Source organism: Triturus cristatus, chromosome 4_1, assembly GCF_964204655.1.
Source record: "Triturus cristatus chromosome 4_1, aTriCri1.1, whole genome shotgun sequence".
Classification (NCBI taxonomy): Eukaryota; Metazoa; Chordata; class Amphibia; order Caudata; family Salamandridae; genus Triturus; species Triturus cristatus.
Window position 1 is genome coordinate 410777227 of NC_140585.1, and position 27447 is coordinate 410804673.

Consider the following 27447-nt stretch of genomic DNA (forward strand, 5'->3'; position numbering starts at 1 on the left):
TCAGCCGAGCACATCCGCAGCAGCTCAGCCAAGCACATCATCGGCAGCTCAGCCGAGCACTTCATCTGCGACGGCAGCTTCACCTGCTTCTGTTCCTCTGGATATACACCCTCTTTTCAAGAGGGTGCATATACGGTGCAATGCGTGCAATGCTCTTCTCTCTTATGGGGAGAGCAAGATACAGCAGCACACATGCGGCACCCTATAATTTTTTTACTTTTTTTGTTCCTCTGTTCCTCAATTAACACAACGGCTCTTTTTAGAGTCACCTAACATCTAAACACTTAAATTTGATTTTTAATTCTACTTTTTTAATGGGTTTTTTCCGCCGTGAGCGCACCGTGCGCGCCCCTCGCACCGGTGCGCGCACGGTGCGTGCACCCCGCGATTTTTTATCAAAAAATAAAATGTTTTTTTCACCCTTCAGGGTCCTTCAGGGACCCCCTGACAAAAGCTAGTGGGTCAGGAACTCTGTACCCTGCCCCCTTTTCACGTTCTCCGCCTTTCTTTTTTACTGTCACACACAAAATGGTGGCCGACACTTCCTGATTTCGACCGATTCGAATGTTGACTGACATGTAACCACCAATCAGAATTATGCACGGTGCGCGGCTATAGATATTTATGTGCTTTTAAATGCAATTTTCTCAGGAACTACTGAACAGATTGACACCATATATGCAAAAGGCACATGCCTGACCTGAGGACTACCTCTTTGCCAAATTTCAAGTAATTCTGTTCAGCCGTTCGGGCTGTACCTTCGACTAAAGGTCCTATGGGGAAAATGCGTTTTGGGACCCCCCCTTTTTTCTCAGCCCCCGCTTGACGAATCACCCCGAGACTTTCATGGTAGGAGCGGAGCGCCCCATTAGTTTTGAAACTTTCGCGAGGATTCGTCAAACGGCGCCAAAGTTATTCAAAATAGAATTTTGAGATTTCCTATGGAAACTCGGTCCTAACTATAACTATCTACTGGCTACCGCCAGTAGATAATAGATATATATATATAAATATACACAATGGTGGAATTTTTATCCTTTTCACTGTTCTCATATTGCTAATGACTGTCATCTGCTTCTGTCTATTAATCATTGCCACACATACATTTAACACAAGAATCACAATGGTTTAATATATATTGAAATTCTGCCAATTTGTGTTTTTTACTATTGAAAGGCTATCTGTCCCATAGGATAGCATGGGAGCTACTTCGTAACATCTGGGACAAGATAGAGGAACAAAGTTTAGGCTCTCTAAACTCAGAATTTAATAACACCTCTTTTAGTAAAAATCATTTTTAAATTGTGTGTTTGAAAATGCCACTTTTAGAAAGCAAAGCAAACACAAGAGATGATGGACGGAGGTCTGAAACTTTTCAGACACTCACCCCCAGTCACAGATCTGGGTTGAATCCATCATCGTTGTTTAGCTCACTTCGCCACCTCAGTTCAGACCCACCTATATGCAAATCAGTCTTGACCCTGTCCCTCATGGTAACAGTCCAGACCAAAAAGCCAAGCCAGGTCTTCCCTGAACCGGAAACAAGCATCCTGGGACCGGTTTCAGGGTAACACCCCTTATCAGCTAGGCTAGCTTGATTCCAGTGACAAAGTGAGTAAGGGACCCATGTCTGGGCATACCCTGCCAACTTAGGGAAAACAAAGCGAACACAAGGAGATGATGGACGGAGTGCTGAAACTTTTCAGACACTCACCCCCAGTCACAGATCTGGGTTGAATTCATCATCGTGCTTTAGCTCACTTCGCCACCTCAGTTCAGACCCAGCTATATGCAAATCAGTCTTGACCCTATGCCTCATGGGAACAGTCCAGCCCGAACTGCCGAGCCAGGTCTTCCCTGAACCGGAAACAAGCCTCCTGGGACCGTTTTTGGGGTAACACACCTCATCAGCCAGGCTAGCTTGATTCCCGTGACAATGTGAGCAAGGAACCCACGACTGGGCATACTCTGACAACTTAGGGAAAACAAAGCAAACAGAAGGAGATGATGGACGAAGCGCTGAAACTTTTCAGACACTCACCCCCAGTCACAGATCTCGGTTGAATCCATCATCGTTCTTTAGCTCACTTCGCCATCTCAGTTCAGACCAAGCTATGTGCAAATCAGTCTTGACCCTGTGCCTCATGGGACAGTCTAGTCCAAGTTGCCAAGCCACATCTTCCCTGAACCGTAAACAAGCATCCTGGGACCGGTTTCGGGGTAACACCCCTCATAGGAATTTGCAAATCCTTCAGGACGGAATTCTCACCGAAAGAGAAGTTCTATATACAGAAGACTGAGCTTTGAAGAATTTGTGGGACATTGTGCTCAACTAGCGACGAAACACATGTTGGCTAAGTAATTAGAACAACAAAAAGCAAAAAAAGAGAAAATAGAACAATAAAAGAAGATAATATGATTGTCGACGCAAGCATTTTATATTTGTGGATTGTAATTTTGCGTGTGCTGGAGATTGTGTCCATTGTCCAAATGTTGTTGGTTGTTGTTTGTCCGTGAGGCGACACAGCTATCAAAAGCGGATAAACAATGCCAGCCCGGCTGAGCCCTGGGCACAGACGCATGGACATACACACACGCATTTCCATGTTCAAATCAGAGGAGCACTCTGCTGCCACTTTGAGGTCCTTGTTTGTTGGAGTCTCGGCCCAGCTGATTCCTGTTTTTCCTCTGCGAGGGGGGATGTCCAACTTGTGACCAAGATGGGGACCTTAACACATTCACCCACAGGTAATGGGGAGTTAGATCATCCAGTAGGGGATTTTGGCAGCTCACCCACCCTAGGTAAGTAGGTTAGGAAGCGCATACTAGGACTACACTATACACCATACTTATATGCTGCTTTAGCACAATGGTGGAATTGTTCGTCCATTTCACTGTTCTCATATTGCTAATCACTTTCAACTTCTTCTTTCTATTAATCATTGCAGCACATATATTTTACACAAGAATCACAAGGGTTCAATAGATTTTTAAACCCCTCTATATGAATTTTTTTTATCTCTCTGGGTATGCATGAGTGACTGAGCAAAATGGTTCTAGATCTGTTCCCACAATTGTTTGGGAAGTCAGGGTTGTCATGTTCTGAGGTTGCCCAATGTATTTGTTACCTTCTCAGGTTTAGGGATACTTATAGTGGCACTGTGAACGAGCAGGACTATAGGCCAACATATCCTGAGAACATACATGGGTTCAGTCTGGCACAACCGGGACGTTTATGTTGTCCACCAAACGCACAGTCCCTACTGAGGAAGTAGAAGCCGTACAATAGAGTTGCCCTTACAACATTGAAACTGAAGCCTGGGCATATTACTACGCTTCGCTGACTGAGCATGCATAGTTTGCAGTACTACGCACTACGCAAAATGGACATAGCACAGTGGAAATCTGTGCTCCAACACGTGGCGTAGCAGTAATAGCAACATAACCCACAAATGCTTTGCTACAGCAATTTTACATGCTAGAAATCATATAACCAATTCACAAAAGTGAACTGTGAATGACAAATGTTAGGCAATGAGAGAGGTGATGATTTTGGGGTCCCCCCTAACCTATGGAGAGGACCAAGCTGAAGCCTTGAACACAAAGAGCATATCATGCTGGTGAACGATTCCGTGGTGGTCCCTTCCTCCTAGGACCACCCCAAGCACAGTTATGGGCAAAAATACAATCTCAGCCAAAGGCCCTGCAAAGCATTATGGGACGAGGTTAGCAGTGGGCAGTGAATATTATAGTATCCAATATCAAAATAATTCTACAAAGAGCTGCAGTTCAACTAGTCGTTACTAGATGTCCCTCACGAGTCAAATGCAAAAGCATTGAAATTATTATTACATCAAGCGGCATCTGCTTGGTTCTCTCCCTAGGTTAGGGAGGATCCCAAAATCATCACCTCTCTCACTGCTTGCTAATGTATCATTTTCACTTATGTGAAATGACTATATGCGTTATAACATATAAAGATAGAAATTCTAATTTTATCGTAACTTGCAGTGTGCAAGATGCTGTGTTATCAGCTACGCATAGATCAAAGTAGCTGAACGTAGATAAAAGTGTCCTCCGCGTAGCTACGTGTAGTGCTACTACGCAAACTACGCCCAGGTTTACTGTTGATGCTGCAGGCCTCGCTTGCCAGGATCTTGAAAGCTACTTTTTGGAAGCACAGCTCTAGTGAGTTGCTCGCTGGTTATGGGTAACAGTATTACCAAAGTGGGGTTATCCGCTGGGAACCTTGCAAACGGTTTTGATATCGACTGCTGTTCTGCTTGCAATGTCCTCAGCCCACCCGTCCATCTTACTTAATACCACCCTCGACTTCCCAGACCCGGTCACAAACTATAATTTGCCTACAGGACAGATTATGACCTACAGACGCCTTAAGTGCATGCTCAACACATGATTCACCACCAAGTCACTTGAGCTCCCAGAATATACAATTCTACAGGTACTAAACACCATGGAGGGTAGTGCTTATTTAATAAAAAGGCTGTATAAAGCCTACAGAAAACTCCTATCCCAAACATACTGCGTTGATCATGGGATGGTGATATAGTGAGGCCTGTGCATGATTCTGAGTGGTTTAAGAGTCCTTTTATATCCACATAAAAGCATTGCAATTCACTGCAAAAAACCCTGCCCCTGCTTCTGTGGTAACGTGGCAGAAGGTCTCACTCCTTGGCTCCTCTCTGATAGTACACACTTACACAGGGAGGAAAGAGAAGGTATTCATGATCACCACATTTCACAAGTATATGACCTCTTACTAGAGGAGTTTAAATCCTTACTTAGGAATGATGTTCTACTTCATACCCCTAACCATTCATGATACCTAGTACTGTTACATACAACAGTGCCTCAGTTTGGGGCATTCAATATTGGCGTATTAAGGTCACTTTACATTGTCTGATACCGGCTAATACCTGAGCTCTTGTTATTTTAGAGCTATTGATTTTTCCCTTTGCAATGTATTTAAGTAGCGGGAGTTTGCTCCTTGATGAGTTATATGAGTAATGTGTATCTAGACTATAGGTGTAGGGGGGTGAGATTTATTTTTTTGTTTTTCATTTGCTTTGTTATTACTAGAAAAATACACAATATTCCCCAGATGTACAGTGGTCCACTCTGCAATTGTTCCAGCCGTTGTAGCGGTTACTATTCTTTGTCCTGAAATGTGCCAATAAAAACACGTTAAAAAAAAAGTAAAGCACCAATCAGTATTCAGTGTTTATGATTGCCCAGTACCTATGTGCGATTTCAGTCTGCCACGATGTAGCATAGGTCAGATACGTCAAGCAGGTTCATCTTGTTCAAAGCTTTCCCCTTAGCCAAAATCCTCCAGTGGGGCAAGGCAACAGGCTGTATCCAGCAAAGTTTCATCTAAGTCAAATAGGCATTGATTAATGCCCTGCTGACTGTTAGTTTTGGCGGGAAAAGCCCAGAGTGGGGAAAGTCACATTTTTCACAAAGGCAAGCCCTTCTTATCTGCCTGGCACTTTTGGCACCTTCGCTGGGTCAAAATTGCTGCCTTCGGACATAGGGCCTCATATTGAAAGGATTTTAACAGTTACACAGCCACAGGTCAGGTAAATGTAAGTGTTTCCAACTGCTAAACCACTTTTTGAAATGTACTGTCCCCGAATAATGATTCAGAAAAGACTTTCCAAATTGTTAAATGGGTTAAGGAAACAATAAGGAATCAGTATTTGGAAGGGCGTGTTTAGAGAGGTTGCTTCCAAATTCGAATTCGTTATGGGATGTATTATTGTTTTGCGACCGAATCTCAAAGGAGGTGATAACACATTCACAAACGCGACCACTGACCCTTTCTGAATGTTGATAAAAATGTTTTAAGGAGCAGGCAGTGTTTCATGAGACCTCTGCCTACTTCTAAAAAAGTAAGGTTTGTGTAACTTTTCTTTTTTTTTTTAAACACATACCATTTTCTTTTAACCCCTTCAGCGCGGCGCGGATTAACGCGCTGTGCTGAAGGGTTCTTGCGACGGAACCGCTCCGTCACAAGCATCGAAAGGGTTAAGGAATGAGAAAGATTTTTTTTTAAAGATTGCTTTATTACAAAGCAATCACAGATATGGTGCTTTGTTGAACCCAGTAGGCCACTATTCCTGTGATTGTATCCAATGATAGTGGGTCAAATGATTTCTGATGAAGTAAGTTGAATTACGACCCACTATGAATCTGTATTCTGCTAACCGACCTATTAGTACATAGGTGAGTTCACAAAATCAAAAAGGATTAAGTATGAGTTGCCATGCATTTTGCAATCACTTTTTTTTACTGAATTGATTCATTGTACACAAGGCCTTTCATCTCTGTTTTAAACTTGGATTCCTCCAGCTGGGCAAGGCTGGAAGGTGTATCCAGGAAGGTTGCATCAAAGCCAAATATGCTTCCAGCCAAGACCTGCTGGACTAGATATGTGGCTGATAGCAATTCTCTAAAAGTACAACATTTTTCCTAATCCAAATTTTCCATAAATTTCCAAATGAATCATTCTAAACACCAATAAAGCTGCCAGGAGGTCAGAGACAGGAATTATGGGCCAAGACTCATTCCAGCAGAGGTCAGCAGCAGGGCCCAGTCCTCTTCCAGTTGAAACTGGTCACTTTAAGAAAAAGGCCTCTTGCAGCTTGTTTATCTCTGTGGCCAAACAAGAAGTCAGACACCTAAACCTTGGAGTCCCCTTCTTGGACCAGGGTTAACATGAGAGCAGTTTCAGCTTTTCAGGTCTACTCACAGGTCTCAACCAGCAGGTGCAGTCCTCCTTCTGTTCTTCCAAAGGTCCAGAGAGTGTTCTGAGGAGCTTGTGGAGAGGTCCATTTTTGTACAGGTCAGAAGACAGCAGTGTGAGGGATTGACTCTTAGATAGCCACTAACAAATGGGGAAAAGATTCCTGGGAGAAACCCTACTCACTTTTAGAGCACATCCTTTTGCCTTACTGCGAAGTGTCCCGAAGTACACTTTTCTAAGGGGAATCCAAGATGGCAAGGGGCTTTTGCCCTTGGAAGGAACCGTTGTGCTAAACAGGGGTGTGCTTAGGGAAATGAGCAGTCCCTTCCACCTATGCTACCCCAAACTGGTTCTGGGACCAACCAGCTCCCCTTCCCACTGGACTGGTGCCGAATTGGCTATCCTGGGCCTAATGAACAAAGGATTCCCCTTTCTTAGGTTTTTACTTAACCTAAACTGTGAATTGGCAGGCTTCAACTATGTCTATTTCAAGTTTATGAAGTTCCTGGAACCTCCTGAGCTTCTCTTCCTGAGCTGATAGGGATCAACTGCCCTACACCAAGCTAATCTTCTCACTAGGCCTAAGCCATTGTGCTGCCTTGGGAGCGGTTTTCACACCTCATTAAGGTAAAGTACTAACTAGGTAGCTGATGGCAGGCAAATTAGCCGCCAGGAGCTTCAGGCACAGAAAAGGAAACTTTCTAAAAACAAATGTTTCCTAAATGTTTATTAGAAATCTAGCTTTACAATTACATTGATTTTTTAATAAAAATTAACAGAAGGGGTTAAATCATTTTTCTCGCTGGTCTCAAACCCACAACAGCACACTACATATTTTAAACTGTACATAGGACAGCCAGAACCTCCCAGAGTGAAAATGTGTTTTGGGGGCCTGTCACTGCAGGAACATGGTAACTTTAATTTCTACATGTCTCATTTTAAAATAACACAACCGACCTTGTGGGCCACAAGGCCTATATAGGGATGACAATAATAACAAAAAAAGAAGCATTTTCCACGCCAAAGGGTTTATTTTGAAAAGTTGGGCTGGAGGTTTAAACTGCAGCCGTCAGGCTACATTAGCAGGCCTGAAGTCATGTTTTCTTGTCAGATTAGTGGGTGGTGCCATCCATGCTGCAGTCCACAGATGACTTATAACTGTCCGTACCTTTGGTGTAGTTTCTTTACCATATGTTATGACCTTATAGGAGTTTTAGATATGCCAAGTAGGGATTAGCTAATTTTGTACGTTTTAGAGGTCACAGTACATATAATGGACATTGGATAGCAGTGACCCAGTGTGCAGAGTCTAAAAACCAGCAATACAATTCAATTAAGCAAAAAATACGGGTGACTTCACAAAAGTTGCGTTTTCTTACAACACCATTTAGCCATATTTGGCCCTCGCCATTCCAAAGACTTACCAGGACAGTTTCTTTTCTCATCTTCTATATATATGTATTACATAATATTGTGTAATATGTAGATAGCAGTGGTATGCAACAGATCCTGAAACCTACCCTCCTGTTTTACTATCTACTCCTAAACTTAGCTGACTTCCACCTACTAAACCCCAACTATACTAGATATATACAGAGGGAGAAATGGCAAAGCACAAGACAGGGATGTAAACAAGACAGAGTAAAGAAAAGGGTGTATACAAATGTATAATGCAAATAAGTGCAATCAAGCACATGTACTATAATGTTCTAGGGATACATGACAATGGCACCAGTAGCAATCTTGTCTATAGAGTGAATTATTAGTACTCATGTATTGTGAAGATGCTAATGTGTTTCACCATCTACAAGGATTTCTTTTAAAAAAACACTGAATAAAATCTTGTCTCCAACTAACAAATCTTGGAGGAACTGGGCCTTGATGTACAAAACACTGGTCACAAAAAACTGGTCTCAAATATTTTTGCAAACTGAGCTATGTACTAATAGGTTTACAAAATTCCCATTTGGAGTGGGTCACAATCTGACCTACCTCATAAATAGCAAATACACACGCCTCTTCTTTACAACTTTCACAATGTGTTCTCCAAGATTTGTGAAGGACTAGCAATGGAATATTTTAAGAGCAAGTTCTGTTTCCTCTTCTGTGTTTGTTCTTACAACTCTTTTAATGAATATGTGAACAAAATGAACTAAATGATTAAGTTTTTAGCTCAAATTATAAAAGCTCATCTTAAACTCTTGTGAAAGACAATGTACTCATCATAATTTAAGATGGCTGTTCTCAGGCAAATCTCAGGCAGCGCCGTGAGTGTGTCTGAATGCAACTCAAACTGATGCCTTTGGCGGCTGCAAGCAGCTGATAAAGGTCAATATAACTGGAACAGAGTATGGTCAGTGCCTGCAGGGGAAACATGACACTTAGGACCCTATTACGAGTCTGACTCTTGATGGTGTGTCGGTGGCAGATTCAGTCACCGCCGCACCAGCGGTCCAACTGCCCTATTACAACTAGGGAAGTTGGACTGCCGGCTCCGCCAGGGAACCGCTATTCCCTGGCATTGGAGCGGTGGTCAGAGGCTGCAATATGCTTGGCCAGACTGCCACCGTCCTGCCAAGTATATTATGAGATTCTTCTCTGCCAGGGTTTTCATGGCGGTGGAAGCGCCATCATAACCCTGGCAGAGAGGAAACAAAAGGCACCCTACAGGGCCCCCCTGTGCCTCAAACATAAGTGGATGCACACAGGGGAGCATAACATGTGCCCCCTGTGTGTATACATATAGGTTCCTGCACAGCAAGGACTTTCAAGTCCTTGCCGTGCAGGGACCTTGTAGTGTGGTTCCATTGCGGTGCCTTTTTCAAAGGCACAACCTCCATTAAATGAGGCGCTACCATGGGACTGCCTGCCTGCCAGACTACTTGTTAGTCTTAATCTGGCAGGCTGGTGAGGCAACCTTCAGCGGAGCAGTGGCGTGGGGGTTTGCACTGCCATGCCACCACTACGCTGAAAAGTCATAATTAGACTCTTAGTGGCACAGACTAGGGAGCTGCTGCATGCTTCTATTCTCTTTTAAAGTTACTATACCTTTTATAATTAACACCTTTATTATGTGAGTCTTTCACTCTGTAAAATCTATTCAACCACATATACTGACTAAATATTTGAATGCTACAATCTCTTGACTTGTACTATTGGTGCAATACACCAAGGTGTATTTAACTTATTACTGTCCTAACTTTTATGACCTTGTACGTTAGAGCGCATGACTCAAATGCTCACATTGTCATTTTGCCTTTTGTTATTTTTAATTCAGGTGCATGGCGCTTTGTTATTTTAGTTAGAATTATTTTTTAATATATCACCTTCTCCAGTATCCTGACCACACTATCCATAGCTCGGGATGGGAGGAGCGTCAGGACTAAAGTTGTATACTGTTTCCCCCGTATGTTTAGTATGTCATTTTCATTATAGTGGGTGGGTGGGCTGCACCATATGCAAGTCCGTCTGCACCTGAACACATGCCCTTCACGGATAGACCCCAAGTCTCTCTCACTATCCACACCAGTGACCCAGATCATCTTATAAGCTTGAATACTCCTGCAAGGAGATCTCCCAGCTTTAAGAATTGGGTTCATACTTGCTGCATTGCTCAGGAGAATGCTTTCATGTCACCATTGACCATCTAGTCATTGTTCCTTGGACATTTCGCTCAGACTGACTTGTGAATCCCTACCTAAGCATAGAATTTAAATCATCGAACTCTGAGAGAACCACAAATTAAACGTATTTTATGTCATGGAAACATGGACTACAGATTCCTCGTTTGCAGCTATCTTGCTGGGAGTACCCTCTACTCCCAAAATTCTTCATGGATATTTCTTTGGAACAATGGCAGAGTAGGTGCTATTTGTTTAGAGCAATACTGCTTCACCATGAAGAGGTCATTCTGTGAGACTATATTTCTTAAATTAAACTTTTCCATGACTTCATCTTTAATTAAAAAAGACAGGTATTGAAGAATACTGCCGACTGGCCATGCATCTCATTTTGTTCAGAATTTACATGCTTTTATTTTGCCTTTTGCTGTGACAGCTGCTAACTTTCTGGTTTTGGAGGCTTTACAATTCATCTAGTGTTCTTCTATCTGAGGGCCCTTAGCCTCAAGGTAGTACAAAAATGTTGCTTAACGGTGGTAGCAATCTATCTGGTGGATACTCTATCTACCTGCATATTCCTCACCTGTAGAATAAACCGTTACCCAGGTGCCAAACGGGATCCAGAAACTTCAAGGCTCTTACATCGCTGGTAGGAGGTGCTGGCTTTATTTCTTCTCCGAAAGTGGCATCAGATGATATCACTGGAGTCATATAATGTTCATCCCGGAACCATATCAGTTTCAATCCATTTTTTCCAAGTCTTGTTGGTTAGAGGACGAACTGACAGAGTACTGCAGTACCAAAACGTCAAGTGGAACCTTATTAACTTCTCCTATAACAAAGCTGTAGAATAGGCAGGCTGGTGGGGTAGTGAGAAATTGGCAGGTAGATAAACTATCCCCAGAAAGAAAGTTATCGCAGGTAAGTAACTTTTTCTTCTGATGGATACTCCTACCTGCAGATTGCTCACCTGTAGGGTGGATTCCAGAGCAATACCCTGCCACAGGAGGAGGGTTGGATGGGAACTAAGAGACATTAGTCAACTACTTTACAAAACGCATACCAATGTGGGAGTTGAAAATTGATGGCTGGTCTGGTAGTCAGAGGAATGCTGCCAATGCAGTCACATACACCTTGACAGTTCATATTGCTCAACCCAATTGTGCAAGCAAAAGTGAAAATGCAGCATCCGTGATAATTTTGTCCTGGAAGGGATTTACATTGTTGTTCACACACCCTGCAACAAATAAGCTTCATCTCTGAGAGTATTTGGATTTGGTAGAGGGGTGACACGCCAACAAGATGATGTTCACCTCCTCCAGTGGCTTCTGAAAGGAACTCAGATGGCTCCATTCAATTTCCAGATATCTAGGTGGGGGCCTCAGAGAGTGGGGTACAGAACCATATACTTCATCTGGGAGAGGGGGGTCTGGCCTAAATGGCAGTTTGAGCAGGGGACATGTGTAGAAGCTTAGGACGTCTGCATACCACATCCTCCTTGGGGCATTGAGAATGGTGTGGGCCCGCGACTGGCACATCTTTGTCAGAACACTAGGAATCAAGGGTTTGGAGGAAGTGTATTGTGCAGCATAAAATTCCATTTCAACTAAAACGCATTCCCCAATGCTCCCCACAACAGATACTAGAGAGCAAAATACAGCTGGCATTGAGCATTGGTCAAGGAGGCGAACACGTCCACCTGAGGAGTTTCCCACTGTGCGAAGATGTCCTGGACTACCTCTGGCAGAAGTAGCCACTCAGGGGATCAGCAAGGTACAAGACAGCCCCGCTGGGTGATTGACAATTACCCAGATCCCTTGATGGTGAGCCCAAGACCGCAGGCTCAGCGCCTCCACACAAAGGAGGCGAGACCCTCCTCCCCCGTGCTTGTTGATGTACCACATCGCTGTTATGTTGTCCATAAATATTTGGATGGACCAATTCTGAATGTAGGGTAGGAAGGCCTTGAGCATGAGACGATTTGCCCACAGTTTCAACAGGTTGATGTGAAGAAGCTGCTTTTCTAGAGATCAAAGACCTCTGATCTCCAAATCTTCCAGGTTGTCTCCCCAGCCTAAAGTAAAGGCATCCGTCACTACCGTAGCCACGGTGGGAGATGGGAGAGAAGTAACAGTACTGATCCTGTAAACATGGAGGGCCACAGGTGAGATTTGAACTTGTTGAGTAAATAGCCCTGGCCAAACAGCACAGTTATTGTTGACTGAAGATGGTGCGACACCAACTCTGGTGAACTTGCCTTCATTAGCCAATTGGCCAGGTATGAAAATATAAAAATGACCAAACTCATGAGATGGGCCGCAACCACCACCACACCTTTGTAAAGACTTGAGGTGCTGATGTTAAGCCAAGAGAGTATTATTGCCATAGGTACTGTTAGACCTGTGAGCCTTTGGGTGGTCACTCTCATCCAAAACATTTTGCTTTCGATCTCCATTTTTTTGCCAATCTCTTTTTTGCGGGCCTTAGGACTCTTTGCTCTTTTTACCACTGCTAACCAGTGCTATAGTACATATGCTCACTCCTTAAAACATGGTAACATTGGCTTATTCATATCTGGCATATTTAATGTACCTATAAATCCCCAGTATTGTGGTATTACTTGTAACCAGGGCCTCTAAATTAAATGCTACTAGGGGGCCAGCAGCACTTATTGTGCCACCCACTTAAGTGGACCTTTAAACATGCTTCAGGCATGCCATTGAAGCCTGTGTGTGCAGTTTTAAACTGCCATTTTTACCTGGCAAAATAAACCTTTTATCAGACTCAAACCTGCATTTTTAATACATATAAGTCACCCCGAGGGTAGGCCTTAAATACTTAAGCTCTCAGGGCAGAAGTGCAACGTAGTTAAAGGGTTGGGCATATTCTTTTTAGTTTTACATGTCCTGGTAGTGAAAAGCTCTTAAATTAGTTTTTCACGACTGCAAGGCCTACCTCTCCCAAAGCATAACATTGAAGTTAACTTATTACGTCTAATAGGCTATAACTAACGAATGGGAAAAGGTAACCAGTTCATGGTTGGTGTCTTTGGAATTGTAATGAGAAATCCTCTCTTATGGTAAATTCGGATTTTAAATTACAATTCTGAAAATGCCAATTTTAGAAAGATGGCATTTTCCTGCCTTAGCCAATTAGTGCCTGCAATCTGTCTTCTGTTCACATGACTGGGTGTAGCTGACAGTTAGGCTTTCTGTATTTCTCCTAGACAGCCACACACAATAGAGAGCTTAGGTGTGCCTGAATGGGCCATCACTAGCAGGATGGGAGGTCAGAACTGGGCACGGTCCTACTTACACTTGAAGAAGCTATGTTCTGCCTCCACACAAAGGGCTGCATACCCCCTGTAGTTAGTCTGGAGTCAGGGCATTCAAAGGGAAACTTCTAGAAGCTTCTCCCACTTCAAAGGGGGCACCACCTATAAATATTGCACTTTAGACACCAGCTTAACGGTACACTACTGGACCTGGGGAGACTCTGCCAGGAAGAAGGACTGCAATGCTGCTGAAAAGACTGACACTCTGCTGGGCTACTGGCTTACTGCCTTGTTAGACTGCTGACTCACTGGATTGCTGCCCTACTACTCTGCTGCCCTCCTACCTGAGTTAGACAAATGTGGACCTATACCTGAACTCAGAATTCCCAGAGTGCCTCCAAGATCAAGTCTCTTGGTCTACTGTTCAGAGCCACAGGGACATAACTGGCTCCCACCACCTGAACATGCACCCAGATCCAGCTGGGGCTAGCCCTTTACCCCTAAGTGGTGCCCGCAGGTCCTGAATCTCTTTTATGGCATCAGATAGGCTGAATTTACATTGTTGTGCTCTTCATGCACCGGCATGTTGGCCTCGAAACCATGTCATTAGCACAGTTCGAAAACAGGAAGTTCTGTCAGTATGAGGCTTCTCATTACAGTATTGATCACTTGTGGGGAGCGCCACAGCAAAGCCCTTACCCAACCGTTTGCACCGACAACAAGATCTTCGTGGTACAGTGATGCCCATCTGCAATGCTAGGCCTGCTCTTCCTGCTACATTGACGATCATACGCAATGCTTCTCTGCTCTTTGTGTCCCTCTCCACCGCAAAAGAGACTATTTGTGCTTGACTCGGAAGGTAGTTTTTCAATGGGACAAAGCTGGTTTCTGTATCCGACCGGCGTTACATTGCGGTCGGCCTGAACTTCTGATTTTTTACCAGTCTGTCATGACCAGATAGCTGTGAATGGCCATTTGTGCTACTTTGGCGCTATTTTCACTTTATGACGTCATCTGGCATTGACACAAAGCCAGTGCCCTCTACCAGTGATGTGACAGCTTTGAAGTTTCCAGATCCAGTCTTGCATCTGGGTTTATTCTACATGTGGGGAATCTTCAGATTGAAGTATCCATCTGATTGACAGGTTAACAGCTACAAAAGGATGTCATTCACTTTAGCAAGCTTGGCTAATTGATTATTCTGCCTAGTGCTTGTCGATCATCACTAAGAAGAATTTCAAAGAAACTAGACTCACGTGTGCATATTTCTTGCATAGCTAGTGCTGGCAACCCACTCTTATAAACTCTTTAAGGTAAATTAACAATGTCTCATAATCTGCCACCTATGCCTCCCCTATCCCCCCCAACAGACCTGTGTGAACATTTTCAACCTTTTTTATTAACAAAATCCACCTAATTCAATCATCCTATACATCTATTAGTACAATAAAAAAAAGTCACACTCCTCTATTAACATATAATTGTCTCAACTTTATAATCGAGTTATCTCCTTTGACATTTGAGCAATTCCAGGTCTACAATTTTAGCATTTGAGTCAGATTCCCCTATGAAAACATAGCAAGCACACATCATGCACCTCGCCGCAGATACTATTGCTTCTGATATATTTGTACTAATTAACTGTTCCTGTAGTAAAGCACTAGGCCCCCTCTGTCTGGAAGAAATATTTAGTTACTCCTCTTCTAAAAATCCATCAGTGGATCTGCATGTGCATTTTTTGTTTTTGCTAATCTATTTTCTGCAATTTGCCAAATATTTGGCAGACATCAGTCCACCCGCCATCACCCGGTAGGCAATCGTAACAATTGCCACTGGCGGAAAAGCAGCAGACAGACTTTGCGTCGGCTGCAATACCCATCGCCATCCTAATATGGCGGTGAGTAAATCCCCTTACGATGGTGGAACGATCGCCACTGCCGGCCCGGCAATGGCGATCGTTCTGCCATCGTAATGAGCCCTAAAGTTCTATTGGACACTGCTTAAGTGGGCTTTCGAGCTTTTCATAACATAGAAGTGGCACTGTGATGGGCAGTAGATCAGTTGCACATAATCCAGGACAGGGTGGCACCGCAGTTTTAGCCTGTTGGATCTCTTAGTGAGCTTAGAGGCATTGACTTATGCAGTGCTCAAATCTCAACTGCATGAGGCCAGGAACCGATAAAAAAGTCTGGGACTGGCTTTCCTTCAGTTCACTGACAGAATATCGAAGTATAACATATAGATGTTAAAAAACTATTGCAAAAAAATATATTGAATGCAAAAACATTGTCTCCCTATACTTCAACAGGTAAGTACAAAAATATTGAATAAAAAATATCGAAATAAAAAATATAGATGTAAAAAATATCGATTCAAACATATAAATAAAATAAAAAAATATATTAAATATTAAAATTATTAATATCACCTTTAACAAAATATATTACATTTGGGTGCCGATTCCGATCGGGTAAAAAAAATTCCCGTACGACTCGTATCCGTATTTTTTTACGTATGAGTCATACAAGTCCCGTACAAACGGCGAAGTACGATTCGTACCGCAAAATTACATACAAATTGCCTCGGGAAAAGTCTACGAGACGTCCCCGGACAGATTTACGTACGAGTCGTAAAACTGAAGTCTGAGCGCACAAGTCCGATCCGTACCAGCGTCCCGAATACACAAGCGTATTGAAAACGTCCCGTACGGAGCGAACTTTGTACGACCACTACCCCGGGTACACTTGGGCCCGGGGTACGAGTCGTACGGACCCCCCAACCCCACCCATGCATGTACGCGCCGTACCCCAGCACCCACGTATGTACGTGCTGGACCCCCCCACCTCAGCACCCGTACGCGCCGTACCCCAGCAAGCGCGTATGTATGGGTCGTACCCCCCCACCCCAGCACCCGCGCATGTATGCGCCGTACCCCAGCACCGGCGTATGTAAGCGCCGTACCCCATACCACAGCACCCACGTATGTACGCGCCGTACCCCCCCACCCTAGCACCCGCGCATGTACACGCCGTACCCCCACCCCAGCACCCGCGCATGTACGCGCCGTACCCCAGCACCTGCGTATGTCCGTGCCATACCTCCCCACCCCAGCACACACGTATGTAAGCGCCGTACCCCCACCACAGCACCCGCGTATGTACGCCCCGTACCCCCCACCCCAGCCCCGTACTTGGACGCATCGTACCCCAACACCGTACCCCAGCATCGCGTATGTACGAGTCGTACAACACCATTGCACATGTGATCACTGTACAACAACATAGCCATGGACGCACCTTACCCACGCGAAAAAGACTCATACTGAACCAGGACACTGTAAAACAGCACAAGGACCGTCAATTCGACTCGCACAACACCACAAAACACGTCTACAGGACAAAAAACAACTAAAAGACTGACCTGGCACATCCAAACAGTCAAACAGAGGCCCAAACTCACAACCACCTCTTATAAAACACCAACCAAAAGTTAAAACACAGCCACACCCACAAATGGACCAATAAAAAGGGCCCACAAACACAAACCATGAGCCTTTGCAACAGACCCACTGCTGACAGACATCACACACAAACAACTGCACCCATACACCTTAACTTACATACCTTCACACAACCTCCTTCACACATATCCCCTCTACACATACACACACACCTACACATTCACACCCACACACCCACAACCATCCACACCCACACCCCACACCATGCCCACAGACAAAAATCCAAAGTTCACAAGGGAGGAGCTGGACATCCTTGTCAACGAAATCATCAGAGTAGAGCCACAGCTGTTTGGAACATTGGTCAGACAGACCAGCATATCCCAAAAAACTAGCCTGTGGCAGAGGATCGTCGATTGGGTGAATGCTGTTGCGCCCATCAGAAGGACCAGGAATGAATGTCAAGCCAGGTGGTACGATCTGCGCAGGGCAGTCAAACGCAAAATGAACGAGGAATACGCCCAGAGTAACATCACAGGAGGTGGGATGCCCCGCAGACCGGTACATTACCATCCCTGGGAGGAGAAGGTGATGGCCCTGCCTCCGCCGGTGGGAGTACACGGAGTCGAAGGAGTTCGAGAGCCTGGTGAGTACACAAACAACTCAAGTAACATGGGGGGAATGGCATCCACACCCCAACTACAACAAATGCACTCACCTACCCCCAAGCCCTCACCTGACACAACCACACCCTAAACAACGCTCAGGCCACTAACATGAGTATGCCCCATTTACAAAGCAAGGCCATGCCATGTCCCAGCCTACACAAACCACAAACCCAAGACAGGATGTCCGGGATGCTGGGAGGGTGGGGATCACTAAACATATTGTACAACTCAGAAACAGACACCATTGCCCTAAGCCCATATGGCCCAGGTACATACCCATGCACCATGCGCAATGCACAGGGACTGGCAAAGTACTGACAAGGTAGCTGACACTTGGCCCTGCTGTAGGCAGCACAAGGCCCTCCTGTGACAACTGCAAAATCTAACACAAACACAACCAGCTCAGATATCTAGGACAGGAACTCACACTCACTGACATGGCAGCATGCTCCATGGGGGGACAGATACATCACCTGGGAGAACAACTGCCAAATCACACTACACCCACCAGCAGGCACCGTCAATCAATCAACAATCGATCAGGGTACGTGTAAGGTGCGCTACTTACCTGTGAGGGTCTCAAGGCGCTGAGGGGGGGGTTCCAATACTGCTCGAAGAGCCAGGTCTTGAGGAGTCATCTGAAGGCAAGTAGGTCTTGGGTCAGTCGTAGGTGGGTTGGGAGGGTGTTCCAGGTCTTGGCGGCGAGGTAGGAGAAGGATCTGCTGCAGGCGGGCATACGTTGGATGTGGGGGACAGCTGCGAGGGCGAGGATGCCGGAGCTGAGCTGGCGGGTGGGGGTGTAGAAGCTGAGTCAGATGTGCAGGTAGGCTTCTCCAGCGGTGTGGAGTGCCTTGTGTGCGTGGCTGAGGAGCCTACAGGTGATCCTCTTGTCGATGTGGACCCAGTGCAGCTCTCTCAGGAGGGGGGTGATGTGGCTGTGGCGGGGGTGTTGACGATCACTTGTTCCGAGGTGTTTCAGAAGCGTAGTAGCCGCTGTTGGTGTGTGGATGGGAGTCCTGCGTAGAGTGCAGTGGCGTAGTCCAGTCAGCTGCTGATGAGGGACTGTGTCACTGTTCTACTTGTTTAAGTCGGGATCCACCAGTAGATCCGGCAGAGCGTGCGTAGGGTGTCGTAGCAGGAGGAGGAGACGCCGTTGACCTGCTTGGACATGGAGAGGGAGGATGCGAGGATCAATCCTAGGTTGCGTGCGTGTTTGGTGGGTGTCGGTGATGTCCCCAGAGCGATTGGCCCCCAGGAATCGTCCCAGGGTGAGGGTGTGGGTCCCAGGTTGAGGACCTCCGTCTTGTCCGAGTTCAGTTTCAGATGGCCACTCCGCATCCAGTCGTCGATGGCCCTCAGACCCTCGTGGATGTTTGTCTTGGCAGTGTGAGGGTCCTTGGTGAGGGAGAGGATGAGCTGGGTGTCGTCAGCGTAGGAGATGTATTAGAGGTTGTGGTGGCGGGCCACTTGTGTGAGGGGACCATGTGGATGTTGAACAGCGTCGGGCTGAGTGATGATCACTCACCCCTCACACAAGCACACACCCCCGGGGCAGCCAAGGGAGTCACACACTCTCACAATGGGCATGTGACACAACAAGATCAAGCCACAGGCAAAAAAGCATCCAAGGCCAAATGCGACATGTCAAAGACCCTGGAAAACCTTTCAATCAGTCCCCTGCAACATACCCATCCACAAGTGAACATTGATGTGAATGCTAGGCACATACAACTACCTGGAGGAACTGTGGCAACCAGAACATGTATGAAACATGGATGTCGCATGAAACAGCATTAACATTGTCTCTCTCTCACACACAGGGCAACGTCATAGATCTCCCCCCAACACTGGGGGGGAACAATCACAGGCCCAGGCTCGGCAGGAAGATGATCCCACCGGCAGCGACGACTCTCAGCACTCTGTGGATGACCCCAACCAACCTGGACCCTCTGGTGCCCCAACCCCTGCAGCACCTACATCAGGTACATCTGTGCCAACCACCACCCCCATTCTTGCCACATCCCAGGAGACACCCAGGAGCCCTGCCCGCACAGAACAACAGAGCCAGTCTGACCTGGAGGGACAAGCTTCTCCGGCCACCCAGGAGGAGGCAGACAACCCTGCAAATGCCATCCCTCAGGGGTCCGGTAGACCCGATGTGCCCACAACGGCAGGCCAGGCTCGTGTGGGCAGGGGTGGTGGGAGTGGAGGCAGGCGGAACCTGACCAGCCAGCTGAGGGAACCGGTATGTCACACATACGCCACATACTGGAGACATACCAGCGTGACACCAGGGGCATCAGCCAGGTAGTGGGGACCCTCAACGAGATTAGGAACCAGCAGGCCGAGCAACTCGCCAGTCAACAACAACACCAAGGACGGATCGAGGCAAGACTGGCTGAGCTCCTGGCGGTGCAAACGGATCGCCGACAACATGGGCAACCCTCCCTGTGCCACCAGGCGAAGACCAGCACCAGCCACAGGGAGGGAGGAGGAGGAGGATTCGTCCGACGGAGCGTCCCAAGCATCGTCAAGGCCTGCATCTGAGGGTCCCGCAAGGAAGGTGGGTCGTCCACGGAAAAGACCGTGAGAGGCAGCGGACCATCCACATCTCCCAGATCACCTGGCCTGGCACCTGGCCCTCTGACGCAACAGCAGCACCTCATCCAATGACATTCTCTGCCACCTGGACTTGCTGGTCACAGTCTGACCAATGATGACCAACAGTGTGGTCTGGACTCTGATGACTCCAACTGACAAGGATGCCATCTCCCCCTGTGAACTTTGGATTCCATGCACACTGTATAGCACCTATTTGTCCACACTAAACAGGCCCCCACCGAGAATAAATCTCTTTTTCTACAATTACATGTTGCATTCATTTTGCATGAGTACACAACCTACGTGTGGGAAAATTTCAGCTGTGAAATGCACCGTACACACGCTCTGAGGGCGTGTGACCGGTCCATATCATCACATTGGTGTTCCTGCCAGAGTACAGGTGTGTGTACGGACTGTACACACGTACGTGTACTACCAGTGTGTACTTGTACGTGTACGACCAGTGTGTACACTGCCGTAGTACACGTAGGTGTACACACTGGTCGTACACGTATGTGTACGAGCAGTGTGTACACCTACGTGTACTACCAGTGTATACACGTACATGTACAGCCAGTGTGTACACCTACGTGGACTACGGTCGTACCCATACGGGTACGACCGTAGTCCACATACGTGTACACACTGGTAGTACACGTACGTGTACACACTGGTAGTATATGTACGTGTACACACTGGTCGTACACGTACGAGTACACACTGCTCGTACACGTACGTGTACACACTGGTCGTACACGTACAAGTACACACTGCTCGTACACGTACAAGTTCACACTGCTCGTACACGTACGTGTACGACCAGTGTGTACACGTACGTGTACTACCAGTGTGTACACATACGTGTACACACTGGTCGTACACGTACGGGTACGACCATAGTCCACGTACGCGTACACACTGGTAGTACACGTACGTGTACACACTGGTCATACACGTACGTGTACACACTGCTCGTACAGGTACGTGTACGACCAGTGTGTACACATATGTGTACTACCAGTGTGTACACGTAAGTGTACACACTGGTCGTACATGTACGGGTATGACCGTAGTCCACGTACGCATACACACTGGTAGTACACGTACGTGTACACACTGCTCGTACACGTATGTGTACGACCAGTGTGTACACCTACGTGGACTACAGTCATACCCGTACGTGTATGACTGTAGTCCACATACGTGTACACACTGGTAGTACACGTACATGTACACACTGGTCATACACGTACGTGTACACACTGCTCGTACACGTACGTGTCAAACGCACAGTGCAGCTGGTGCGGTAGGGGTACATGTGAAACGCACCGTACCTGTGTGTGGATAGCTAAATTACATAGGGACACATGAGGGACAAGTATTAGGGCAGTGTGTACACCTACGCGTACTACCAGTGTGTATACGTACGTGTACGACCAGTGTGTACACCTACGTGGACTACGGTCGTACCCATATGGGTACGACCGTAGTCCACGTAGGTGTACATACGTGTACACACTGGTAGTACACGTACGTGTACACACTGGTAGTACATGTATGTGTACACACTGGTCGTACACATACGTGTACATACTGCTCGTACACGTACGTGTACACACTGGTCGTACACGTACAAGTACACACTGCTCGTACACGTACGTGTACGACCAGTGTGTACACATACGTGTACACACTGGTCGTACACGTACGGGTACGACCGTAGTCCACGTACGCATACACACTGGTAGTACACGTACGTGTACACACTGGTCATACACGTACGTGTACACACTGCTCGTACACATACGTGTACGACCAGTGTGTACACGTATGTGTACTACCAGTGTGTACACGTAAGTGTACACACTGGTCGTACATGTACGGGTACGACCGTAGTCCACGTACGCATACACTCTGGTAGTACACGTACTTGTACACACTGCTCGTACACGTACGTGTAGGACCAGTGTGTACACCTACGTGGACTACGGTCATACCCGTACGTGTACGACCGTAGTCCACATACGTGTACACACTGGTAGTACACGTACGTGTACACACTGGTCATACATGTACGTGTACACACTGGTCATACACGTACGTTTACACACTGCTCGTACACATACGTGTCAAACGCACAGTGCAACTGGTGCGGTAGGGGTACATGTGAAACGCACCGTACCTGTGTGTGGATAGCTAAATTACATAGGGACACATGAGGGACAAGTATTAGGGCCTAAATGCATGCTGGTTGTCATGGATACCGAATTTCAAGTTCAAATTTTCAATCATGTGGCCTGGAAAAGGCAGTTGGCAACTAAATACAATGTTGCAAAGTGGTTGTTGACTTCCCATTATGCTCAAATTTTGAACCATGCAAAGGCCCTCACTGGGGTATGTTTAAAGGGATTGGAGGAAACGTAGGATGCAAATGAGACTGACCAATCACTCTGTACTCCTGTAAATGAAACAGCCCAGCAAGGCAGATATAAGTCAACCAGAACCCATGAGAGGGCACTTGCCTGCACTACCTTTCACTCGACACGACTGCTGCTGCTTGTGCTTCCTCTGGCACCATGTCAGGGTCTGTGGAGAGGGCCCAGCCTTTCACCCATGAGGAGAATTAGGCATTGCTTGATGTAATCCTCCCACAGTACCCCAGCCTGTATGGGAGACCAGGGGAGCCGGTGAGTGCTGACTCCACTAGCTTTGACTGTGCACCTTTTTTGTGACTGTCACTTCTGGCATTGTGTCCAGGTGTGACAGACATGCAATGTTGTTTAGAGTGGGTCCCAGGGGGGGGGGAATGGCTTATGTCTCCCATGCAGAGCATGATGTAGTTCCTGTGTGCACTCCTCACTTGCATTGTGCCTACTGTGACATTCACTGCATAGTGCATGGCACATTCAGCCTGCCCAATCCTTAGGGCAATTTTTGTCCTATAGTCCAGAGGTGATTTCCTGCCCCCCCCCCGGTGTGACAGGTGACTGTACCCACAGATGTGTGTGAGTTGAGTGGAGCTGTGGTGAGAGTGTCCTAATGATGTGTACGCCCCCTGGACATTGATGTGTGTGAATGTTCCTTGTCATGTGGGTGAGTGTCTATGTGGAGTGTTGCACCACAGCTGCATGGAGGAGGCAACAGCTCCACCCATCTGATGTGAGAAGTAAGCCGTGCAGAGTGTCTGACTTGGTGAGTTAGCACCACACCTGTGACACCCCACAGGCAAGTGGCACATGTGCAGAGTGAGGTTTGTATCCGCTGTTGCCAATGGCAGGTGATTGATCTGTGCCTGTGTGTGTCTGTGTACTCTGCTGAGGTTGCGTAAGTGGCCTGGGGCATGTGACTGCTTGGAGGTGCTGTCCATCAGCCTGGTGTTGCATGTGATGCACAGCGTGTGCCATGATCAGGGAGTGGGTTGCACCCCTCATGCCACCTGTGTACTTTCAATGCCATGTAGTGCATTGGGGCTTCCACATAGGCTAATGTCCCTATGACAAAGGTGCTATTTGTTGCCAGCATACTATGCCCTGTTCAACATATCAAAGATGTTCAAATGTGTGTCTCTGTGACATGGAGCAGGTGTAGTGATGTTGTCTCACTTTGTAATCCTCACAGGTAACTGCCTACGCCAAGGGGGAGATATGGAAGCGGGCCGTCAGGGTCGTGAGATCGGTGGAGGGTCGCAGTCGGCGCCTCGCCCAGGTGAGGAAACGCTGGCAGGACATCCGGTGCTGGACCCGGAGAATCGCCCGGTGGCAGCTGAAGGACTCACCTCCACGCAAGCACGGCGGGGGCCGATGACTGACCCACCAGATGAAGCGTGTCCTGGTGGTGGTCTTCCCTGACTTGGATAGACGGTTACAGGAGTTGCAGCAGCAGGAAGGGGGTAGGTACAAGTGTGTTTGTTGTGTGTTACCAGCTTTTGGAAGTGCTCAGTCGCCTGGAAACACAGTGAGGGTTAATTTGTGCAGTGCATATCCTGTTCCCCAAAGTCATACGGTGCTGTTCTTCCTCCCTTCCCCCCCCTTGACATGTGTTCCCTGGTCTGTGTGTAATCACTATTGCACATGGTCATCTAGGCTGGCAGTTAATCCAAGTGCACATTGCTTTCTGCATCATGTGGGGGGGGGGTCTGAGACATGTGTTACCTTGCCTGTGCCCTGTCCTGTTCAGTCATTTGGGGGTCCATATTAGTTGGCTATGATGCTGATTCTCAACATAGGAGTGTGAGTTTTCAAATGAACAGACTTGCAGCATGCATGACCGATGTTGTGGCCTCAGACATGATGTGCATGAGTGGGAGATATGAATAGTGCCGGGACGGTAGCTCATGTTACAGTCAGATAATTCCAGGACCATGGAGCAGTGTTCCCACTACAGTCCCCTAAGACACCCTTGCCTCGGAATCATGTGTGTCATCCAACACTGTGCCCATTCTCTGTGTGTTCAGCATAGTTAGGCCTCTGTGGCATTGTTCCCTGGCCTCATTTGTATTTATCTAAAGTGTGCTACATGTGCCCATTGTACAGGCTGACCCCATTTTGCTTGTGCATACTCACACTGGGCAGTGCCTGTGTGTCTATGTACAACTATCTGTTGATGGTTGTTGGTCACAAATATGTGTTGGCAGCCTCACGAGGTGATGTGGAGTACATTTAGGAATTCTTGATGCACATTTGAGTAAACCCAGATTAAGAGGTGTAACTTCTGGATCTGTCTCAATAACATTGTCTCAGGTATGGGGGGTTTGTGAGGGCAAGGCCTACATGTCCAAACCTTATGTCTCCTTGCCGGGTCTGACCTGTGTGTGATTATTGTCTGGACAGACACTCAACATGCAGTGACCCAGTCATGTTGTGCTGGGTTTAATGTTTGTGCTTTGCAGCATGCGTCAAATATGCAAATACATGGCTCATGCTCATCCATGTTTGCCACCAGTGTGTGGTCGAGATGCTACGTAGTTTGGTCTGTGTGTGCTGACATCTGTGTGGACATTCTTGCTTGCCATGAGGGTGTCTCCTCAGTGAAGGTGCTCCTTATCCCGACACATTGCAGGCCCATTAGCTAATGCATTGTCCTGTGTTTGAACATGTGTGCCACTCCACATGATAGGCAGTGGGTCAGATGTGTTGCCAACTGTGTCATCATGGTACGGATGTCCATGGGACAGGTGGCATGATTCAAGTTTTTAGTCAATAAGTATTGGACCTTGGCACTCACTACACTTGTCAACATGTCTCAATTTTTCATATGCTTCATTTTGCTAGTTGGTTGTGAAGGACAATAATGTGCTTGCATGACAGATGTCTCCCAGGGAAGTGCAAAATAAAGTACATTTACACTTTCCGTGGACACGCTGGCACATATTACTGGAAGGCACAGTTTGATTACCACTTGTTTTCTGATTATACATATCCATGTTCACACGGTGTGTTTGCATGTGTGAAAGTCCTTGGTTGTTGCTGATACCAACTTACGAGTGTCAAGTCATCCAGACCACCGTGGTGCCATGTATATGTACTTACTGATACCCCATTTCTTCTTTACAGTGGCTTATTAGAATTCGGCTGCCAGCTCATACAATGACTGTGTAAATGTATTTTTGTGTGCACATCATTGTGTGACTTCTGTCATACAGGCAGATGTGTCTTCTGTTCACAAAGTGGCACATTCACATATTCTAAACATGTACATTGTGTAAAGTGTTGTGAGTCCCAAGGGATTGCAATGTTTTTGGCTATGGTTTCCAAAGTACTCACAGGTCTCAGAGTGTGGGGACACCTTCAGCATTGAGGTGTGTTATTTGGCCTTGGGTGCACCAATACTGTTTTGTTCACAGTGAACAAGAAGTGGCATGGCTTCATAGTCTTGCTGTGCTCAACTGTCCCCAGACACTAGCTTCTCAGTATAATTCGATATCAAGTTATTTGCTGTTGTGTCATGATCTCCATTGTTTCCAAGTGGCATGGTGGGTCAACCAACTGGGGAGTGCAGGGTTAGATATGTGCGGACTATTCTAGATGTTACTCATGATGCATTTCCTGATATGCACTGTGACATTTTTGTTTGGACTCATGTGTCTGTTGTATACAGGTGACTGATTATTTTCTTTCTCTTCACCTTGCCCACAGCATCATCGGAGGACACCGAGGGAGACACCTGCACGGACGTGGAGGAGGGATCCAGCACCGCTGCCACCACTGCTGCCGAGTCTGCGGGAGCAAGTGGCACGGAGGCGAGGGGAGTCAGGCGGAGGACCTGTCTAGTGACAACACTGACTACGATGCTGACGGGTCCGAGGCTGAACTCCTCGAGGGGCGGAGGCTGCTACGACGCCTGGCAGCAGCACTACATCTGTCACCGCCCCCTCCATTCCCATCACCGCCCTCCAAGGTGCTCCGGTCCCTTCTGTCCGTGCTAGGCAACACCGTGTCTCCTTCGTGCCAGGCACCGCACCCCCTGCCCCTGTCCCCCCTGCTGCCCTCACTGCAGAGTCTGTGGACATTCTGCGGCAGTTGCAGGTTGGCCAGACATCGATGCTGAATGTCCTCCATGGCCACACCCGAATGATGACACAGTAGGTGTCGTACATGGAGGGCATGTCATCAGCGATGTCTGACCAACGGATGTTGCTGAGGTCCATGGACTCTTCACTGACGGCAGCAGTGAGTCTCCTGCAGCGCTTCGTCTCCCCCTACCCCTGCACCATCCACACTTCCCACTCCCATACCTGTCCCAAGCACACACAGACATTCCCAAGCACGCACCCCACCAGACACAGGCAGCACACCACCACATTAGGGCAAGCGCACTCCTCCTGGCACGCACACTCAGGGGGATGAGGGCACACCCACTGGGTCTGGGGCATACAGGCATACACGCAGCCACAGTCCAAGGCTGCATGGCGCACTACCCAGTCCCTCCAAAGGCACTCCCCTCGCCTCCCCTACCACACATCCTGAAAAAGAGGCCTACTTGGCTGTGCTGGGCCTCAGCCCCTCTGGCTCTCCAGCCCGCAAACGGGAACGGCACTCCACGGGTAGGGGAGTTGAGCCACC